The sequence below is a fragment of the Canis lupus genome, chromosome 24, assembly GCF_048164855.1.
Source record: "Canis lupus baileyi chromosome 24, mCanLup2.hap1, whole genome shotgun sequence".
NCBI lineage: Eukaryota > Metazoa > Chordata > Mammalia > Carnivora > Canidae > Canis > Canis lupus.
The window spans coordinates 11,895,847-11,916,908 of NC_132861.1; the positions used below are offsets into that span (position 1 = coordinate 11,895,847).

Here is a 21,062-nt window from a genome sequence, read left to right on the forward strand (position 1 = left end):
CTAGAGTCTGTGAAAGAAAGGACCAAATGACTCCCACATGCGGAGTCCCTACTACACAGCACAACAGTGCCCGAGACACACAGCTTTTGGTCTGTTCCTGCTCCCCAAGTAAGAAGTCAAGGTGAGACCTGCCTCTCCTCACTTCCCACACAATCCTGCAGGAATTGACCTGGCCCACTCACCCCTCACTCAGCACCCCTGAATCATGCTGCTTTTCTTTCTTTTCCTCAAATGCCTAAGCTGTTCTCATCTCAGGACCTTTGCTTGGGTTGTGCCTCCTGCCAGATGTATTCTTCCCAGGATCTTTGTAAGGCTGGCCCTGCTGTGTCACTTAGGTCTCAATTAAGATGTCACCTCCTCAGGGGTGATGCCACCTAGACACCTCCCACCCTTCATTCACAAGCTGAGTAGCTTGATTTCTTTTCTTCTGTTGGGGAGCAGGATTTTACTGTCCCTTTGAAGGTTCTTCCAGCAGGATTAAGTGTCAGGTTGACATGAGATAGATTAACAGGAGAAAATAAAATTTAATTTTGGACCTACAAAAATTTTGTACACAGACATGGGAATTCCAAAGACAGGCAAAATGAGGTATGTATGTCATCCTGAACAAAGGAGAAGGCTGTAGGAGAGTTCAAAGGGAAGGAATGCAATTCACAGGGAGATGAAAAAGAATAAATATTTGGTCAATGAGTGTTTGGGTCACTCAGAAACAATGGGACAAAGAGGACTTTGATCAAACAGGCCTTTCTATGTTCCTCCCTGTCCACCATACCTAGTTCATAGTATAATGTAGTTATCTGGGGAGGCAGCTCTCTTCGTGGAGCAAGTCCTCTGTCCAAATTCTTTTTAGGTACTTCCTGGAAAGGGTCCTGGATCTGCTGCATTTTGATTGCTTTTTAACCCAACATAATCTTCATGACAAACCGACCCATCTTAGAGCATCCTGCCCTTGGTCTGTACAGTTCACAGTGCTCTGTATTTTAACTTCTTTTTATATGTTTGCAGGTTTATCATCTGTCTTCTCCATGGAGGGCAAGGATATACATCCTGGCAAGTGGTATGTACCAACTGGCAAGTTTCCTGAGTGCTGAGGGTAAAGGAGAGGGGGAATATGGGGAAGATTTCATGGGTGTGGTAGCTACTGAGCAGTGAATATTGTTTGGAGAGTTGAAGAATGGGACAGCACTTCAAATGAGGGCACTAGCAGAAAGGCTAGTGAGTCCAGGATGACAGTGAAAGTTTTGTAAGCACAGTGGGTTCACATTGAGGTTTAGCAAATGACATCAACTACTATTACTCTAGCAACATCAAGTGCTCCCCAGGGCCTGGATGGGAAGAATGGAGAGGAATGCACTCAGGAGGGTTTTGGTGGAGCCCCAGAAGCCAGGGGAGAGGCCAGGGATCAGTAGTAGCTGAAGAACAGAACATGAGACATGGGACCCTGGGATCCTCACTGTGTGCTGGAGCAAGCCTGGGAGCAGGAAATGAGTCACCAGAGGCCCCCAGGGCAGAGGCAAGGCGCACCTCTGAAGTGAAAGTCTATAGTCAAGCTACAAGCCCTGACTCTCACTGAGAGGGAGGCATTCTTTAATAGCTATCTGCTGAGTGAGTGGTGGGTGAGTCAATCAGAAAGGGTGGGAAAGGCAAGCTCTTGCAGTGCTGATCCCTGGCTCACCTTGGAGTGCATCTGTCCCTCTGCCAGGAGCCAAGTTTGCCACAGCTCAGCAACAAGTTGTCCATAGTTCTCTCTCTCTTTGTGGGATTAAGCTCAACTGTTCACTCCCCACCCGTCTCTTAAGGAAACTGTGAGGATTATCTGGTTAATCTTTTCAAAGCTCTTTGTAGACCCTTTATATGGAATGTACCAAAGATTTCTGGAATAGTGATACTGTATTTTGAACTTATGTGGCCATTTTCTTCTGAAAACTTTGGATGCCTTATTGTGATGGAGTGGATTTTCTTACAGTATGGTTCAACCTCCATTTCTTCACCTCCAGAGACATATAAGGTGAATTGTGTCTTCAGGATCTTAATCAGAAGCACTTTATTCAATCACTTGTTGGATTGTTAGCCTTTTAATAATTACTAGCCTTTGTTAATAAATTGAGTTGTAACAGTTTTTGCTGTTTTAAATATAAATCCTTTATCAAATATAAATATAGTATGTACATATATAGTCTAGATATAGCAATTTCCCCCTCAAATCTATGATGTATCCATTAATTTTCTCAAGTGTTTTTTTCATGGGAAGAACATTTAAATATTATGAAGTCAAATTTATTCATGTCTTCTTTTATGTTTAGTGTTCTCTGCATCTCAGCTAAGTCATTTCTGCCTCCTCCAAGCTTGTAAAAATAATCTCCTGTGCATACTTCTAGGAGCTTTATAGTTTTGGTTGTTACATTTAGGTTTATAATCTATCCATAATTAATTTAGGGGTAGGGTTAAGGTAGAGTCAACATTGATTTTGTCCTATAAGGGCATCCAATTATTCCAGCACCATTTGTTGAAAAGATTTTCCTTTTCTCCATTGAATTGCTTTGGCAGTTGTATCAAATACAAACTGGCAATTTAATTGTAGGTCTGTTTCTGGACTCCATTGATGTATAGGTATGTCCTCATGCCACTCTCAAATCTTAGTAGATTTGAAATATACTATGAGTATATTTCTTGATTAATATACCTTTATAGTAACCTTGAAATTTTGTCAAAAATTGTTATTTTATCATTTATAGTTATTTTAGGTAACTTTTTAATCTTGTTCAAAATTAAGTATTCTAAGTCCTATGTACTTCTTTATAAATTTTAGCATCAGTTTGCAAATTTCTGTGGTAAAAGCCTTCTTGGATTTGATTGAAATTGCACTGAATCCATAGATCACTATGGAGAAAAATGACATCGTAACAAAATAGCTTTTCAGACTATGGATATGACATACCTTTCTATTTATTTGGATCCTCTTTAATTTCTCTCAGAAGTGTTTGTATTTTTCAATGTATAGGCCTTGAACATATTTGTCAAATTCATCTCTAAATATTTTATGTTTTTGGTACAGTTGTTGTGTTGCCTTATTAAATTTCATTTTCAACTGTTCATTGTTAATATACAGAAATACATCTAATTTTCATATAGTAACTTTGTATCCTGCAACCTTACCAAATCTGCTTATTATTCCTAACATCTTTTGTGAAGTGGGGGGTAGATTCTTTGGGATTTTTTACATATGCAACCATATCAACTGTGAATAAAGACATTTTTTACTTTTTTGTTTATACTCTTTATCTTTATCTTTATTGCCCTGTTTAAGCTCTTTAGTACTATGTTGGAAAGAAGTGGTAATAATGAAAATCCTTATTGCCTATTTTAAGGGGAAACACTCAATTTTGCATAAATTGATATTAGTTGTAAGTTTTCACAGATGTATTTTATTAGGTTGTTATGAGATGGACAGTGTTCTATCTCCTCAATGCACATGTTGCAGTAATCCCCTGTCCCTAGGATGGGACTGTATCTGGAGACAGGATATTTACAGAGGTGATAAAGCTAAAATGAGACCATTGGAGTGTACCCTAAGTCAATAGCTGGTGTCCCTAGAAAAAGAGGAAATCTGGACTCGGATTGAGTGAAGATCATGTGAGGAATCCTTGTGCATTGTTGATGGGAATATAAAATGGTTCAACCACTCTGGAAGACAGTATGACTGTCCCCCCACCCCAAAATTAAACACAATACCATGTGATCCAACAATTCCACTTCCAGGTATATGCCCCCAAAGTACTGAAAGCATGGACTAAAACAAGTATTTATACACCAGTGTTCATAGTAGCATTATTCACAATAGTCAGAAGGTGGAAACAACTCAAAACCCATTGTCAGAAGACTGAATAAATAAAATGTGGTTTTGTTTACATACATACAAAAGAATATTATTCAGCCTTAAAAAGGAATGAGATTTGGATACCTGTTACGACAAAGATGAACCTTGACAACGTGCTAAGTAAAATAAGCTGGACACAAAAGGACAAATATTGTACCTAGAAGAGCCAAATCCACAGAGACAGAAAGTAGAACAGTGGACCAGAGGTTAAGTGTAGGACAGAGTGAGGGGTTCGTGCTGAGTGGATGCAGAGTCAATTTAGGATAATGAACAAGTTCTGGAGATGGATGGTGGTGATGGCTGCACAACAGTGTGAAGGTACTTAATGCCACTGAACAGTATACTTAAAAATGGCTAAAATGGTAACATGTAATGTATAACTTATTTCAATAAAAAAACGGAAGTGCCAGAAAACACATTGTATTCTTTATTTTCTAGATAAAGGAAACAAAGAACAGATATCAAAGAACTTAAAGTTGCACTAGGAAAGGGCAAAACTAGAATTTGCATACACAGAGTAAGTTCAAAGGCAGTGGTCTTGACAACTCACTATAGTGTCTCTTTCCATGGTATCTGTAGTGATAATGTTCCTAATAGCAGAAATATGGAAACAATTTATGTCCACAAGACAGCTCAATTGTGAACCATCCTTTTAGTATGAGTTTACAAATCCATTAAACTTATGTTTCTAAAGAATTTTCTAATGACACGGATATTTATTTACACATTAAGTGGGGAAATGGCAGTACACCAAAACGAATTTGCATTATGAACCAAGTTACATATTTTAGACAGATTTAGTTCAAGTAAGTTTGAGCACAAAAAGATGGGATCCTATCCAAGTTATAAGGCAGTTATTTTGGACTTGTAAGATTTGAAGTGATTTCTTTTCATACTTTTCCTAGTATTTTTTGTATTAGTTATTCAATTGCTGTGTAACAAATTATCCCCAAACTTAGTAACACACTTACTTAGTTACTTAGTAACTTAGTACTAGTTACTTAGTAACTTAGTTACTTAGTAACTTAGTAATACACAATGAATATGTATTTTGTCTCAAAGTTTCTAGGGGTCAAGAATTTGTGAGCAGCTTAATTGGATGGTTTTGGCTTGCCATTTCTCATTAGGATCAGTCATATGTCAGCAGAGGCTACAGTCACTTAAAGCTTCACTGGGTTTGGCGGATTTGCTTCCAATATGCCTACATGGTTGACGAGTAGATTCCTCTCCACAATTATCCTTGGGTGTCTTTACAATATAGTAGCTGACTTTCCACAGAGTTAGTGCTACCCTTGAGACCCAGGGGAATAGCTGCAATGTCTTTTATGACCTAGCCTTAGATGTCACACATAGTCACTTCCACAATATTCTATTAGACACACAGACTGATCCTGATTCATGCAAAGGGAGACTACACAAGGGAATGAATTCCAGAAGGTGAGTATCATTTTGGAGGCTGGCTATCACAACTTCAGACTTTGTAAGTGAACTAATGGGAAACAAGTAGAGTGTCATGATTAGAAGTGTGGGTTCTAGAGCCACATTGCATAGTTCAAATCCTGGTTCATCCATGTAAAATGGTTTTATCAAATATAAAAATGTACATAATCCTGAGCAAGATACTTGGCCAATATGTGCCTCACTCTCTTCATCTATAAAACAAGAATGAATATAATAACCAGTTTACAGGACTGTTGTGAGGATTTAATGAGTTAATATATGTAAAGCCCTAGAAGACCACCTGGCCCATAGTAAGTGTTACATAAGTGCTGGTTATTATTATTATTATTTTTAAAAGACTCATTTGTTTGAAAGAAAGAAAGTGAGTGGGGGAAGGACAGAAGGAGAGAGAGAATCCTGAAACAGACACCCCACTGAACGTGGAGCCCCATGGGGAACTCAATCCCAGGACCCTGAGATCATGACCTGAGCCAACATCAAGAGCTGGCCACTGAATGGAATGAACCATCCAGGTGCCCCCTGGCTATTGTCATTTATTACTTTTAAAATCAGAAAACTGGGGATCCCTGGGTGGTGCAGTGGTTTGGCGCCTGCCTTTGGCACCTGCGATCCTGGAGACCCGGGATCGAGTCCCGCGTCGGGCTCCCGGTGCATGGAGCCTGCTTCTCCCTCTGCCTGTGTCTCTGCCTCTCTCTCTCTCTCTGTGACTATCATAAATAAATAAAAATTAAAAAATAAAATAAAATCAGAAAACTGATTAATGGAACAATCATTTAAAGGTTGTATAGCATGATCCCAATCATGTAAAAAATCTATATATGCATAAAAAGGAAGTTCACCATTATGTTAATGTTACTTATCTCTGGGTTGTGGGATTACGAGATGTGACTTTTACTTTTTTCTTTCCACATAAATGGTATCCGAGTTTTCTTTTTTTTTTTTAAGATTTTATTTATTTATTCATGAGAAACACACAGAGAGAGGCAGAGACATAGGCAGAGGGAGAAGCAGGGTCTCTGTGGGGAGCCTGATGTGGGACTCGATCCCAGGACCCCAGGATCATGACTGATCCAAAAGCAGATGCTTAACAACTGAGCTGCCCAGATGCCCTGGTATCTGAGTTTTCTGTTGAGGGTGTTATTAATTTTATAATGATAAAAACAATAAACTATTTTGTAAACATTCATTGTGTAACATTAAATGTTCATCCAGCTATTTTATTTGTTTATATCAACAAACATGTGGAATAGCTACACTGGAAATGATCTAGTTAAAAAGCACTAATTTCCCTCAACCTGGACTTAAAAATAAAGGCCCCAAAGCCAACATCAGTAAAAAGCTGAGTTTCATATCCACTTTGGATGTACTTTTTTTCCCTCATCAAAGTAAGTGGGCAACTCTGAACTAGGTTATAGTAACATGAAACTCAGCAAATACTTATGATATGTACCAAGAACTGTGGTAGGAGCTTGAAGGGAATAGGTCTTTGTATTTGTTTTAATGTTTATTAGAAGAAAGGAATTTAATGCTTGGTGTTTGTGATTCTCTATGCCTCGAGCTTTGCAGGCTCAGCCCCAAAGAGGTTATTGCACTTCCTCCCAATGCTGATTTTACACCATAGCTAGCCATCTATCCTTTAACAAATCCAGGTATATTAACCAAGTTTAAACAAGATTTTAGCTGAAAAGCAAGTAGGAACCATGTGGTCCAAGTAGTCAGGATCAGGCCCAGCCTAGAAACAGGCCTCTAGATGCAGGTGGTTCTCCTTGGCACACAGGACCTACCTTTAAAATTTTGACTTTATTATTATCAAAACAAGATTCCTCTTTATTTCTACAACAAATCCAGTCAGTAAAATATTTACCTTATTTTAAAATGTATTTCTTTTTAAAATAAACTTTTTAATTTTAGAATAATGACAGTTGTACAGACAAGTGACAAATACAAAGTTTTCAGATATCCTTCATGCACTTTCCACCAGTGTTAACATCTGTCATTACCATGGTACATTTGTCAAAACTAAGAAATTAACATTGGTACAGTACCATTAATTAAACTCCAGACATATCTGGATTTTATCCATTCTTTTCATTAATGTCCTTTTTCTGTGCCAAGATCTCACTCAGGATCTCGCACTGCACTTAACATGTCTCTTTAGGCTCCTTTGATCTTGACAGTTTCTCAGTCTTTCCTCAAGTCTTATTCTTGAACTTGACAGTTTTAAAGAATGCTGGTCAGATATTGTGTAAAATGGTGCTTAAAAAAAATTTATTCATTTATATTTGAAGGAGAGAGAGTGTGTGTGCCTGTATTCAGGTGAATGGGGGAAGGGGAGCAGGGCAGAGGGAAAGAGGGAATCTCTCCCTACTGAACCCGGAGCCTGACACAGGGCTCGATCCCAGGACCCCAACCAAGATCATGACCTGAACCTAAACCAAGAGTCAGCTGCTTAACCAACTGAGCCACCCAGACACCCTGTCAAATTTGCTTAATTTGGGGTTGAGTGATGTTTTCTCTTGATTAGACTAAGGTCATAGGTTAGAGGAAGCATACCCAGAGGTAAAGTGACTTTATTTCTTAAAGATTCTTCAAAGCCTTCAAAGCTAATGTGATGTTATGTATCATTAATTCTCAGGAAGGAAAGCTATTTCTTAGAGAACAAATTTCAAAGAAAGTGTATCAAAGGGTAACTTTCTCTTGCATCCTTTGTTTTCCTGTATGTTTTCACTCCAATCATATTTGTTAGTCAGATGTCTGAGTTTGTCCTCAATGTTTTGAAGCTGGCTCAGCAATGAGGGTCTTTCAAGGGTTTTGGAGCTCCTTCTATACTGGGTGCCTTTTGTTGCACCACCTGCAGGGTGAGGGACCCATGACTAACATAGGTCCCTACTCTCGAGCTCTCCTTTAATTGGAGAGACAAAGTGTTACAAACTGATATAAACCAATTTAGTTTCATGATCAAGTTCCTTTTGCAGGATGACAGTAGCTTCTAACAATTAGGATACATGGAGGGAGGGCTACAGTTATTCCCTCATCCCACCACCTCCCTACCAGGTATTATGTTACAATGAGGGCACATATTAGGCCACTTTTTACGAGGTGAACCAACTTTTATTAGCAAGCAAGTAAAAAACCATCTCTCAACCTATTCTGTAATTTTGGTGAAGTCCTTGCTCTGTTCTTTCAGACCCTCCAACGCCTTGCATGAAAGTTTCACTAGACATAAATGCAACTGTATCCTGACAATAGATAGACTCCTTAATATCAGAGGGCAGAAGCCTCCAGTAAGTGCAAGGCCCAGGGCTGAGTGGTGTTTGGACTCAGGTTCTCTGTTCTGCTCACGAGAGCACAAGAGATACAAGTCCTTCTGGTCCACTGTATATCCTGAACACCACTCATTCTATGAGTTAAAAGTTATTTCTGCATCCCTCATTCAAAGGGTCAATCCTCTGGTGCAGACTTAAATAAGAATATTTGAAGTTGGGCAGCTTTTTAAATGTTCACCTACCATCCTTGATGTATGTGTTCCTGATTAGATACTCCAAATACTAACTAAAAGCACCAAGTTGTGGATGAAAATTAATTCATAGGCATATATTATACAGTTAAAAATATAACAAAATTGAAACAAGTTTACTATAGTGTGAAAGGAACAGATAAAGGTCTGTATAAAGTGCTGTGAAGTCCAAGCAGGGATCTGGAGGGGTCCTAGGAAGGCTTACAGTAATGGTGCAGGAAAGTCTACAGATGGGGTGGTCTTAAGCAGAGCTGCTTGGGACAAATGGTTTTTCCTCAGGGCCCCTGGGAGAAAGGGATAGAGGGGGCCACCAAGAAAGGGCGCAGAGGCAGGACAATGTTTGGTGTAGGCATGGGGTTGTGGAGGGAGGGACAGTGGTAATGGAGACTGGAAAGACAAGGCAGGTGCAAATCTTGAAAGTTCCCTCAGACTGAGGAATGTGGATTTTATTCTATGGGTAACAGGGAGCCATTAGAAGACTTTAAGTAGGGTTTTTAAGTACATGACCAGATTTCTAATTTTGAGTGATATCTTGGGCAGCCACACTTCAGGACAGTGGGAGGAGATGGAACTGGAATTAGAGTGACCAGTTAAAACTTCGGGTAATGGTTCTGACAAGAGCTGCAGACTACATGGATGGACGGTGAGGGAGAGATAATAAAGCCACCTTCCTGAGTGAGCACTTACTCTGAGCTCCGGTCCTATTCCAAGTACTCTCCATCTATTACATCATTTCAGCCTTATAACCTGATGAGGTTGGTACCATTCTCACCTCAATTTAGAAATAAAGAAAGTGAGGCCCGGATAACTTTGCCAGATAAAATATTGGATGCCCAATTATAATTGAATTTCAGATAAGCAAAGAATGCTTCTTCAGTATGACCATGTCCAGGCAATATCTGGTTTGTTAAAGCTGGCCCTCTTAAGTCCAGAAAGGTGAAGTAAGTTGCTCAAGGAGTCACAGCTGCCAAGGGGCAGTGCCAGAGCTGGAATGGGGTGGGCAGATGGGAGAGCGGCTGGGCTGCACCCTCCTCGCCCCGCCGTCCCCGCAGGTAGATGCAGCAGGGTGCTGTAGGGCCACAGAGAGGACTCCCGGAGGATAGGAACCTTGGCCAGGCTGTTAGTCATCAGGCAGCCCTCTGTGTGCCCTTTCAAATCTTCCCCAGAGCGTCTATTTTCTTAGAACAGGTCTACAAACCTCCTATAAACCATCTTAATGCTTGGAGCAAAATCCATGCCCTGTGACTAAGTAACTAAAATCCCCTGGATCTCCAAAGCACTCTCTGCCTTAAGGGTTCTGAACCTTTTTAAGGGTTTCCAGTTCCACTCTCCAGTTAAGCACCATAATTAGGAACTTATTCAGACCGGATCTGCACACAATATGCATTTACTGCTCTTCCTACCTGTTGCTACTGGCCTGGGATATAAAACATAGAAGCGTTTGAACAGATTTAATAAGGTTTCACCCGATGTGCAATAGACCATTGGACTTTCAACATTAGGATGTTTCAAATACTCAGTAAGTGAATGCTAGGTGCTGGCAACACAGTGAGGTCGGGGCAGGCTTACTACCCTGAAGACAAAACTACCTTTCAGAGTTTCATGAAAAAGATACAAAAAACAGACTCAGCACAATGCAGAGGCATCCCACCTTCTTCCATATATTGTAATAAGGGAATGTAGAGGAGGCAGTGGAAATCCAGAGCCGGGAGTTTCGAACTTCGGCCAAGAAGAAGGTGGGATCCCGAGGACCAGGCTGCTCACAGTGTGATCCTCAGACCTGTGCCACCATCGGCATTACCTGAGAGCTCCTTAGCAGGCAGGCCGAGGGCCCCACCCAAACCTACAGACTCAACCTGCAAGATTCAAGGCTGACTCCCGAGCACGCAGAAGTTTGAGAAGCATGCCCTTGGAGGACACCAGAGATGGATGGATACATGAAATGAATCTGGAAGGACAAAGAGTTTTTCAGATGGGTTCTAGAAGGGAAGGCCTTGGAGGGAGGGAACGGCATAAGCAAAAGCCTACAGCTGTGGAAAGGAATATATTCAGGACAACCAGAAAACTGTGGTTTTTCTAGAGCTCAGTAGTACATGGGGGTGAAGGACGGAGCGACTGGAAGGATGGCAAACCACCTCAGAGGGAGAAAGATCACGGGTGGCTATGTGGCCATGGTGAAGGGCTTCAGTTTTTAAATATGGTTTCCCAAGCATGTAAAGCTGTGTAAATACAAAGTATAAAATAAAATAATGAGTGGAAGGTATAAACAAAACATTACAGATACCGCCTCCTGTGCATTCCCACCTTCTTCCATTCTATTCACCTCTCTCCTGCCTAGACCTAACTACTTCTGAGTTTGGTGCTTAGCATTGTCATATGTGCTTTTATAATTTTCATACATATGTTTGTATATGCAAAAATAATGTTTTGCATGCTGTTACCATACGTATTTTACCACAACTTCATTTTTTGCTGAAGCAACTTTATGTTGTTGAGATTTATCTGCGGTGAACACCTGGCTCTGGTTAATTCACCGTTAATTATCATCTGGTACTTCTTTGGATGGTTATGTCACTATTTCTTTGTCTAGTCTCCTAATGTGAATATGTGGAGGCCGAGAAAAATTAAGGCCATTCCACCTCAAGTTTAGCATTAGCACAAGTAGAGCCATCTTAGGCCCCTGGGAATAAGAGCTGAACTTTACAGGAAAAACTGCAGAATGTCCATGACAGGGAATCCCATATCAGAAAGACAACAGCCCAAACCAGTGGCAGAAAGTCCCATATTAGAATGAGAACTGAGCTCAGTGCCCTTGAAAGCCCCACATCAGAATGTAAACAGAACTTGAGAAATCCCTCCATCCCTTCTGGAAATCCCCTAGACCAGCCCATAAAAAAAACCCAGCTGTAACCCACTTTGGGGTCCAAGTCCCTGCTCCACTGTGTCGGGTATACTTGGACCCTAGCTCGAGCTTGTAAATAAACCCTCGTGCGCTTGCATCGGTGTCGGCTCCTTGGTGGTTTCTTGGATGCGCAATCTTGGGCACAATATTTTTTGTTTCCACTATACACAATGCTTGAATGAAGGTGTTACCGGCCTCCTAGTACACATGCCTGAGTTTCTCTAGGAATGAGTTTTCTAGGAATGGGGTTGCAAGGTCATATCTTCAACTTCACTAGAGACCAGCAGATTGTTCTCTAAAATGCTTGTACCAGTTTACACTCTCAACAGCAAAGCAGGAAGGTACCTTTTTCCCTATGTCCTCTCCAACACCTGATATTGTCACATTTTAAAATTTTTGCCACTTTGATGACAGTGGGATGGTATATCTCATTTTTGTTTTCATTTCCTCAGTGACTAGCGAAGTGAAATGTCATCTGTAAGAGCAATGTTAGTTCAGTTAACTCTTCAAGCAGCTAGGATTAAAGAAACATCCAGGTGGCTCTTTCCACCTTCCAGATCAGCTCACAGCATAGCACATTCTATTAAACTGGCCTGAATCCCTAGAGTCATGTCACTGTAACAAAGAATTTTAAAACAGATTTTTTTTTTTGCCCCTCTAAGTCTTCAACATTCATTTTAACTCTCTTGCAAATGTAAAACACTAGAGGAAGGAAAATTATGATTTGCCTTGTGGCCCTCCACGCTAAGAGATAGCCTGGACCTCACATCTCTCAAAAGGAAAGGTCTTACTGAAATATCAAGTCCCCTTCTCTCCATCCATCCTCACACTGATGCTGCCTCATTCTGACTCTCCCTATCTGCCACCATGTACTAGTTTCTTATTGCTGCTATAATGAATTGCCACAAACTCTATGGCTTAAAATACCACATAGTTATTATCTCCCAGTTCTGGAGGTCAGAAGTCCTATGGGTCTCACTTTGGAAAATTAACACATCAACAAAACTGCATTCTTTGAAGTCTCCAGGGAAGAATCCTACTCCTTACCTTTCTACCTTGTAGAGGATTACATTCCTTGGCTCATGGCCCCCTTCCTGCATCTTCAAAGCCAGAAATGGAGGTGAGCCTGGGTGGCTCAGTGGTTGAGCGTCTGCCTTTGGCTCAGGTTGTGATCCCAGGGTCCTGGGATCGAGTTCCTCATCAGGGTCCCCACTGGGAGCCTGCTTCTTCCTCTGCTTATGTCTCTGCCTCTCTCTGTCTCTCATGAATAAATAAAATCTTAAAAAAAAAAAGCCAGCAATGGCCAGCTGTACCACCCTGACGCTGCTTCCTTCTCCTCCCTTTTTTTTCCTTATGAGAACCTTGTGATTATCTTGGGCCCACCTGGATAATCCAGGATAACCTCCCATTTCAAGGTCTTCAGTATAATCAATTCTGCTAAATCCTTCTTGCTATGTGAGGACACATATTTCCAGGGCCCAGGGATTAGGATACAAATATCTTTGGGGGCCATTATTTTACCTATATATTTTTAGGCCTATGCTTCTTAAATTAAAAGTTGTGACTCCTAATCAATATAGTGGTTTGGAAGCAGTGTTTTTTTCCAGTTTCACTGAAAAATAACTGACATATATCACATAAAAATTAAAGGCACACAGTATGATGGTTTGATTTACATCTATTGTGAAATAATCATTGCAATATGGAACCAGCATTTTTTTACAAACAGAGTACTTTGCTTCTAAGTAAGGTGAAGTATTGTTTCACTGACTTTTGTATTGTTTTGTATTGTTTCATGGATTTCGGCTTTCCTGTGTGTGTGTGCGCATACACACACACACACACATATGCATATGTATACATTTGTGTGTGTGTTACTTGGTTAGTGTTATAAATATAAAACCTCTTTCTTACTGGGAATTTTTATAATAAAAAAAAAAAAGAAGGAAAGCAACTCTGGAACTTACATAATAGTCTTCTAATTGGTCTTTCTGCCTCCAGGCTCTCCAATCCATCCTCCACACTGCTGCCAAAAAGTTGTTCCTAAAAACTAATTGGACATGTCACTCTACTGAAAAATCTCTAATGGCTCTCCATAGCCAAGTTACATATTCTCTGCTTGCTCCAGATCCACACTATCCACTTTCTACCCCAGGGCTGACCATCCTAGACTGCCTCACCCAACACCTTTGATTTGACTTCCAATTGGGTGTGGACAGTGGGAGACAGTGGAAAAGGTCAGAGCACTGGAGGAGAGAAGTTTTGGGCACTCGTCCTCAGCTGCTTCTCTCCTGGGCAAGGCCAGTTTCACGGGACCTGTACACCGCACAGAGCCCTGTGCTCAGAAGGGTCCCATGTTTGATTTAATGCTATGCTGACATAGCATTAAATCTTGGAATTCTTAGTAATTTTTTAACAAGTGGCTTTTTTAAAAAAAAATTTTGCACTGGGCCCTGCAAATTATATCACGAGTTCTGCTTTTAGGTCACATGTTGCAATGACAATGTCCCTCTGCCAAAGGCACAGCTGCTGTCTGAGACCCCTTTCCTACAACTACAACTGTTGGGTTCTAGTATCTACTTTCCCACTTGCCTCAGCAGTCCTACAAGAGATGGTAGCTTCCTGCAGCTGCTGGCCCTGGGGTGCTTGCGCATCCCATGATAGTTCTCTTTAGCCCTGCCCACCCTGTACAAAGTTCCTTCATTAAACTCACTTCACCTCTTTCAAGAGCGTTATCTGTTTCCTCTCAGGACCTTCACTGACAGTCTACAGGATTTTATCTGCCATGTTGGCATTACTAAAACTGCATGATGTAGTCCCTCCTTATCTTGTAGCTGATGTGCCGTGCTACTTCATTCAAACTATGACCAAGCTCCAATCTTCTCATGGTTTCTTAAGCATGCTATGTTTTCTCAGATCTTTAGTGTTCTTCCATAGAATAAAATTTTGGCTGGACACATAGCTACCCAGATTAAGACAATATGCCTCAGCTTCTCTTGTAGTAAATGTGGCCATGTGACTAAATTCTGGTGAATGCCATGTAAGTAGAAGTGCTTGTGTATGTGGCAGATTTCAGGGAACTTCCCTAACAGTGTCCTGGAACACTCTCCTGGGCTGGTTTTTCTATGTTCTTTCCTCCATCTTGAGGCCCTGAAATGTGGGCTATTTTGGACTATGAGAATAGGGAACATACCTTAGGAGTGGCAGCATATAAGGATTTAGAAGGGACTGGAAAATTTTGGGGAACAAAGCCTTCCTACCAGCTTTGGATTAAATGCCTAAAGGTTTTACATAAGGAAGAGATAAACTCTTTTTAAGCCACTGATATTTGGGTTTTCTTACCAATGAATCTGATCCTAACTAATGCTATATCTATCATCATTCACTAAATAAATGTTTATTGAGAACCTCCTGGGTCCTGAGCACTGCTCTAGACTCTTGGAGATGCAATTTTGAATAAGCAGGTGGCAATGGAGCCATCCATGCAGATGGAAATAGTGGTAGTTTGAAGTGGTCAGAGATAGAGTATTCTTGGGAGAACAAATAAAGACTTGGAAGAGCACAGACAAGATTTCAAAACAGGACACAGATGATGACATAGAACACAAAGTCTCAGAAAACACAAGAAGTTACAACCATATAAAAATAAATAAAATAAAAATAAATAAAATTCAACCATATACTGCCCCAAATGTATATTACTAGACCAAATGACTAAGAAAGGAAAATAAGGAACAAAATATGTTATGCAAATAGAAGCAAAAACAGAGCAGGAACTGAGTTATCAATGTCAAATGAAGACTTCTAAAGGAAAGTATTAAACGGACACAGTGAGTGACTTTTTCTTGGTAAAGGAGAATACAAAAGACAAAGAAAATGCCGTCATAAGCAATTATGTGTCAGATTACCTACACCAAAATACATAAGCCCAAAACTATTAGAATTATATGTATAAAATTTAGAAAAATAATACTACTGAGAAAATGATAATACTCTCTTATTTAGCCCTCCAAAGATTAGGTGATAATAAATAATTTTGGATATAATAGATGTGAACACTTTATTTTTTAAAAAGCTCAATGCAAACTCTATACCATAAAACAGATATTAAAACTTTTTTTAACCAACCATGTACTATGTATGTGAAGGGGTAGAGGGCATATGCGAAATAGCTGTACCTTTCCCTCAATTTTGCTGTGAATGTAAAACCGCTGTAAAAAAATTTTTAATTTTTAAAAAGCATATATTTTGAATATTTTCAAACTTTAAAGAAACAGGTACAAGTAACAATCTAATCACTATATTATAAAACTAGAAATCACTACCACAAAAAATCTCTAGTTCTCTTAAATAAAACACACACACACACACATACATAAATGCACATGTGCAAGCGCACACACACATATGTACCCACATATACACTGTACATATTTCTGGGGCTAAAGAGGAAGCTAAATTTGCATCAATGTAATATTAATAATATAATCATAAAAAGTGGTACCTGGGTGGCTCAGTTGGTTAAGCTTCTGACTCTTGATTTCAGCTCAGATCATGCTCTCAGGGTTATGGAATGGAGCCCTCCATGGGACTCCTCACTCAATGGGGAGTCTACTGAAGAGTCACTCTCTCCCTCTACCCTCCCCACCATGCTCTCTCTCTCTCTAATAAATAAATAAATCTTTTTTAAAAAAGAATATAATCATAAAGAGAAGCTACAGACCAACACCCAAGGGATGAAGATTCCCATTCTGCTTAGGATGTAGCAAGCCACAAAGGAATGTTGCTTCCACCCTAACAATGACAGAAAGGCTTGACAATCTATTAAATCATAACTCTCTCTGGGCCCATTTGAGAGTTAAGGTTGGAAGGTGGAAAACTGGACTAAATTCCAGTGGGTGATAAGCTCTCCAAGGAAAACAGGACACATGGACTATTTCACCTTTGTCAGAGTGCAGGAAGAAGAAAACAGCTCAAATATAATGCATTCTTAAAGACTAAATGTAGACTTGACATGACAGTTTAGAGTCCCAGCAGGGAGCCCTAAAGCAAGGGACATTCAAACTTACTCATAATGTTTTCCATAGGCCTCCATCAGATGTTCACAAGAAAGACTGGGGCAAGGAGGGGACCTGAGAATGCTCCCCTCATTGACAGGCAAGCACAAAATCCTGCCCAAATTTCTCTGACCCTTCTGTCATGCCCCAAGGACCCAGGAGAAGACCCAGGGATTCTGGGGAAGAGATAGAAACAAAAATCTGTCTGATGCTGCAGGTGGGGTAGAAAACTCTCTGTCCCAACAGAGAAACAGTTGATCCTGGAGAGAGGGACAGAAAGAGAAACTGACTACTGTTGGAAAAGGGGTAGGAAACCCTCCAAGCCCATCCCAGGCAAAGGTGCTGAGGCCTGAGTGGAAGTAAGAGCTAACTGCCCAGGCAAAGGATTGGAAAACCATTCATGCCAACGGTCTTGTACTATACAAAGCAGAGGTTTGCTACCACTGGAAGAGGGGCAAGGAACTCTCTCCCACACAAGACCACTCACAAATACACTGTAGAATTGTCTGCCCTTGGGGTAAAGGGACAGGACCACTGAGAAAACCTCACCTCCAAGGTCCAAGTGCATAGGGGCTGCCTAAGACTGAGGCTGCCAGGTGATCCAAGGACTTGCCCCTTTGCCTACCATTAATCTCACTGAGTAACAAGTGGCAGCCATGTATCCCTAAGGGAGGGGAAAGAGGACAGAGAGACACTCCCTCTGTGGCTCAGGTATGCAAAACACTGAGAACAAACACCCCAGCAGCCCAGTACCCAAACAAAATATAGGTGCTCTCATTTGGGTACTTTGACACACATATAGCATTGTAGTTAACTACAGTAACAACAAAATAATATTTTTAAAGTAGTGGAAGAACTGTCAACCAAGACTTTTATATCCAGGGAAAATATCTTTTAGGAATGGAAGTAAAATCAGGAAGCTCGAGTGGCTCAGCAATTTAGTGCCACCTTCAGCCCAGGCGTGATCCTGGAGACCCGGGATCAAGTCCCGCATCGGGTTCCCTGCATGGGGCCTGCTTCTCCCTCTGCCTGTGCCTCTGCCTCTCTTTCTCTCTCTCTGTGTGTGTGTGTGTGTGTGTCATGATTAAATAAATAAAATCTTTAAAAAAAAAAAAAAAGAAAAAAAGGAATGGAGGTAAAATAAACACATTCTCAGATGAAGGAAAAGTCAGATAATTGTCAACAGATATTCTCTAAAAGAAATGCTAAAGTCCTTCAGGCTGAGGAGAAATAATAGCAGCAAGAAAAAGGAATCCAGGAATGAAGGAAAAACAACAGAAGTCATAAATGTCTGGGCAAAAAAATACAATAGGTGACTTTTTTCCACTAAAGTTCTTTAAAACATTTATGACTATTGAAAACAAAAAATTATACATTATGAACAAGGGGAAGTTCAGTATATATAGATATAATTCATATGACAACTATAAAATAAAGGGGAGAGAATGAAGGAATCAATTTTTGAAAGCCTTCCACAGTTTATGTGCTAAAATATTAACTCTAAACTAAAAAGGTACATATAAATCTTATAGCAATAATTAAGAATATAAAGAGATATAGACAAGAAGACAATAAATAAATTAAAACAGAATACTAAAAAAAGTTTAGGTAATACAGAAAAAGACAGGAAAAGGGAATAGAGGAACAAAAATTGGAAGGGATAAACAATAAAATGGCATATGTAAATCCATTATGTTAATACTTTAAAATATTAAAGATACATGATCTGAACATGCCATTAAAAAGTAGTGTCAGCCTGGATTAAAAACAACTACATGCCATCTATAAGAAATACACTGTGAATATAATGATAATGACAGATTAAAAGTAGAAAGATGGGAAAAGTCACTCCATGTAAATAGCAATTGTGAAATGTCAAAGTGACTGTATTAATATTAGACACAGTAGACTCAGAACAGTGAAAATTACCTGAGATAAAGAGGGGCATTATGTAATGATAAAAGTCAGTTCCCTGAGATGACATAACCATTCTAAATGAGTATGAACCGTAGTTCTAAACTATGTTCCAAAATAAATGAAACTAAAAGAAGACACCTCAAGGTCCACCATTACAGTTGGATTCAGTACTTCCTTTTGTTCTATTTGATAGAACAAATAGATCATCATTATTATAGACCTGAACAATCCACCTGATTTAATTGGCATTTCCAGAACAATCCATCAAACACCTTCCAAAATACTGTATCATCAAGACCCATGTGCTGTGCAAATTCACATGGAACATTCACTGAGATAGACCACATTCTGTGCTCCAAAACATACCTTAAATTTAAAGAAATTTAAAAGCAGAAATCATATAAAGTGTGCTCTCTGACCATAATGTAATAAAACTAAAAATTAATAGTTGTAAAATCCCCAGATTTTGAAATTAAACAACAGACTTCTAAAAAAAGATTACATGGAACGAGGTATACATGTCAAGAGAATTTCAACACATTTTGAACCAAATGAGACTTAAAATACAACATATCAAAATTTGTGGGATGCCACCAAACAAGTTTAAAGAGAAATGTATAGTATTTAAATGTGTACATTAAAAAAAGTCTTAAATTCATGGTATAAGCTTCCACCTTAAGAAATTGGGAAATAAATATAAGATTAAATCCAATCCAAACATAATAAAGGAAATAATAAAATGCAGAAATCAATGAAATTGAAAACAGAAAAAACTAGAGAAAATCAGTGAAGCAAAAAAATAGATTCTTTGAAAATATCAATAAAGTTGATAAACTCCTAGGCACACTGAGTAAGGAAAAAAAAGAAATACATAAATTATTGATATCAGGAATGAAAGAGGTGACATCACTGTATCTTACAGAGATTAAAGGAATAATAACAAAATTAGGAACAATGTTATTCCAATACATTTCATGACTTACATGGAATGAACAAATTCCCTGAAAGACATAAGCTCTCAAAACTCAAGAAAAAAAATATATCATTGAACAGCCCTATATCTAAACTAAATTTATAGTTCACATCCTTCTTACAAAAGCCATTCCAGTCCTGGATGACTTCCCTGATGACTTCCATCAAATTTTTAAGGAAGAAATAATATCAACTCCACACAAATTCTTTTATAAAGATAGAGGAGGAGGGATCACTTCGCAATTCATTTGACAAAGACACTATTCTGATACCAAAACATGACAAGAACATTTCAAGGAAACTGCAGACCAATATCAATGCAAAAATCTTTAACAAAATACCAGCAAATGAAATCCAACAAGAGAGAAGGTCTTACAGTGCTACAGACAAGGAAGTGCTTTAAGACTATGGGGGACATTTGAAAAGGACATGGGAGGTGCCTTGAAGGAGCTCCCAGTGGCCAAACTTGGGACAGGTTTGAACGTCAAAAAAAATAATGACGTAGTGTTTTATAGTGTGCTGAATAAGAGAAAACTCATGAGTTTATGCTGATACTAAAACAAAAGTAAGGGAGGAAAACGGCTTCTTTACAAAAGCGTGCTAGCCAGTCAGTGTAGGTGGAATCACAGCAATTCTCAATGTAATGACTGCTTCAGGCAGGGTCATGGATGACTGCTGAAATAATTGAGTAAAGTGTTCTTGGATACTGGATATTCACATGGTCTTGGGTATCATCCCACAGATTACTTATAAACTACAAAGGTTAAAAAGAATTTTTACAATGGAGAGATCTAGCAGATAATACAAAACTAGGGACCAAATTTATCAGCCATTGCTTCCAAAATATTGTATCGTGCACCATCCCCAAACTCAACTATTTATAAATGACAGTGATTTACTTTTATAACTCAATGTATCTGTGAGTTGACTGGCTTTTGGCTGATGTAGGCTGGGCTTGGGGAGGTGGTTCTACTGATCTTGGCTGAGCTCATTTAATTATCCACAGAGTGGATGGGGAGCTCTGCTCTTGGCTTGGCTGAAGCAATTCTGATCACATGTGTCTTTTCCTCCTCCTGAACCCAGAAGCCTGGTCCAGACATATTCTTCTCATAGCAACAGTAGATGTTTAAGAGAGCAAGCCCAACTGCATTAGCACTTTTGAAGTTCTTGTGTCATATCTGTTAACATCTCACTGGCCAGAGAAAGTCACATGGCTGAGCCTAGGAGCAGGAATTTAATTACACCTTGCATCTCAGTGGGATGGTGCTGGAAAATTATGTTTGACTTTGGTTTAATTAAAAGTTGAGGAAAATAGAGGGGATTGAATTCAGAGATGCTGAGATCTCTTTGGATCTGACA

At 39.5% G+C, this 21,062-nt stretch overlaps 1 protein-coding gene and 1 pseudogene across 2 annotated transcripts in view; both read left to right on the forward strand.

Annotated features, from left to right (window-relative positions):
• The first annotated feature begins 5,227 nt into the window (after positions 1–5,227).
• SLC7A1 (solute carrier family 7 member 1) overlaps positions 5,228–21,062 on the forward strand; it is a 139,953-nt gene continuing 124,118 nt past the window's right edge. Inside the window, exon 1 of one of the 2 annotated variants that reach the window (XM_072795611.1) lies at positions 5,228–5,314. The gene's annotated coding sequence lies outside the window, so the exon portion shown is untranslated. The remainder of the gene's footprint in view (positions 5,315–21,062) is intronic. The other variant, XM_072795607.1, reaches the window with a different exon arrangement.
• LOC140615759 (RNA-binding motif protein, X chromosome-like) overlaps positions 5,259–21,062 on the forward strand; it is a 35,032-nt pseudogene continuing 19,228 nt past the window's right edge.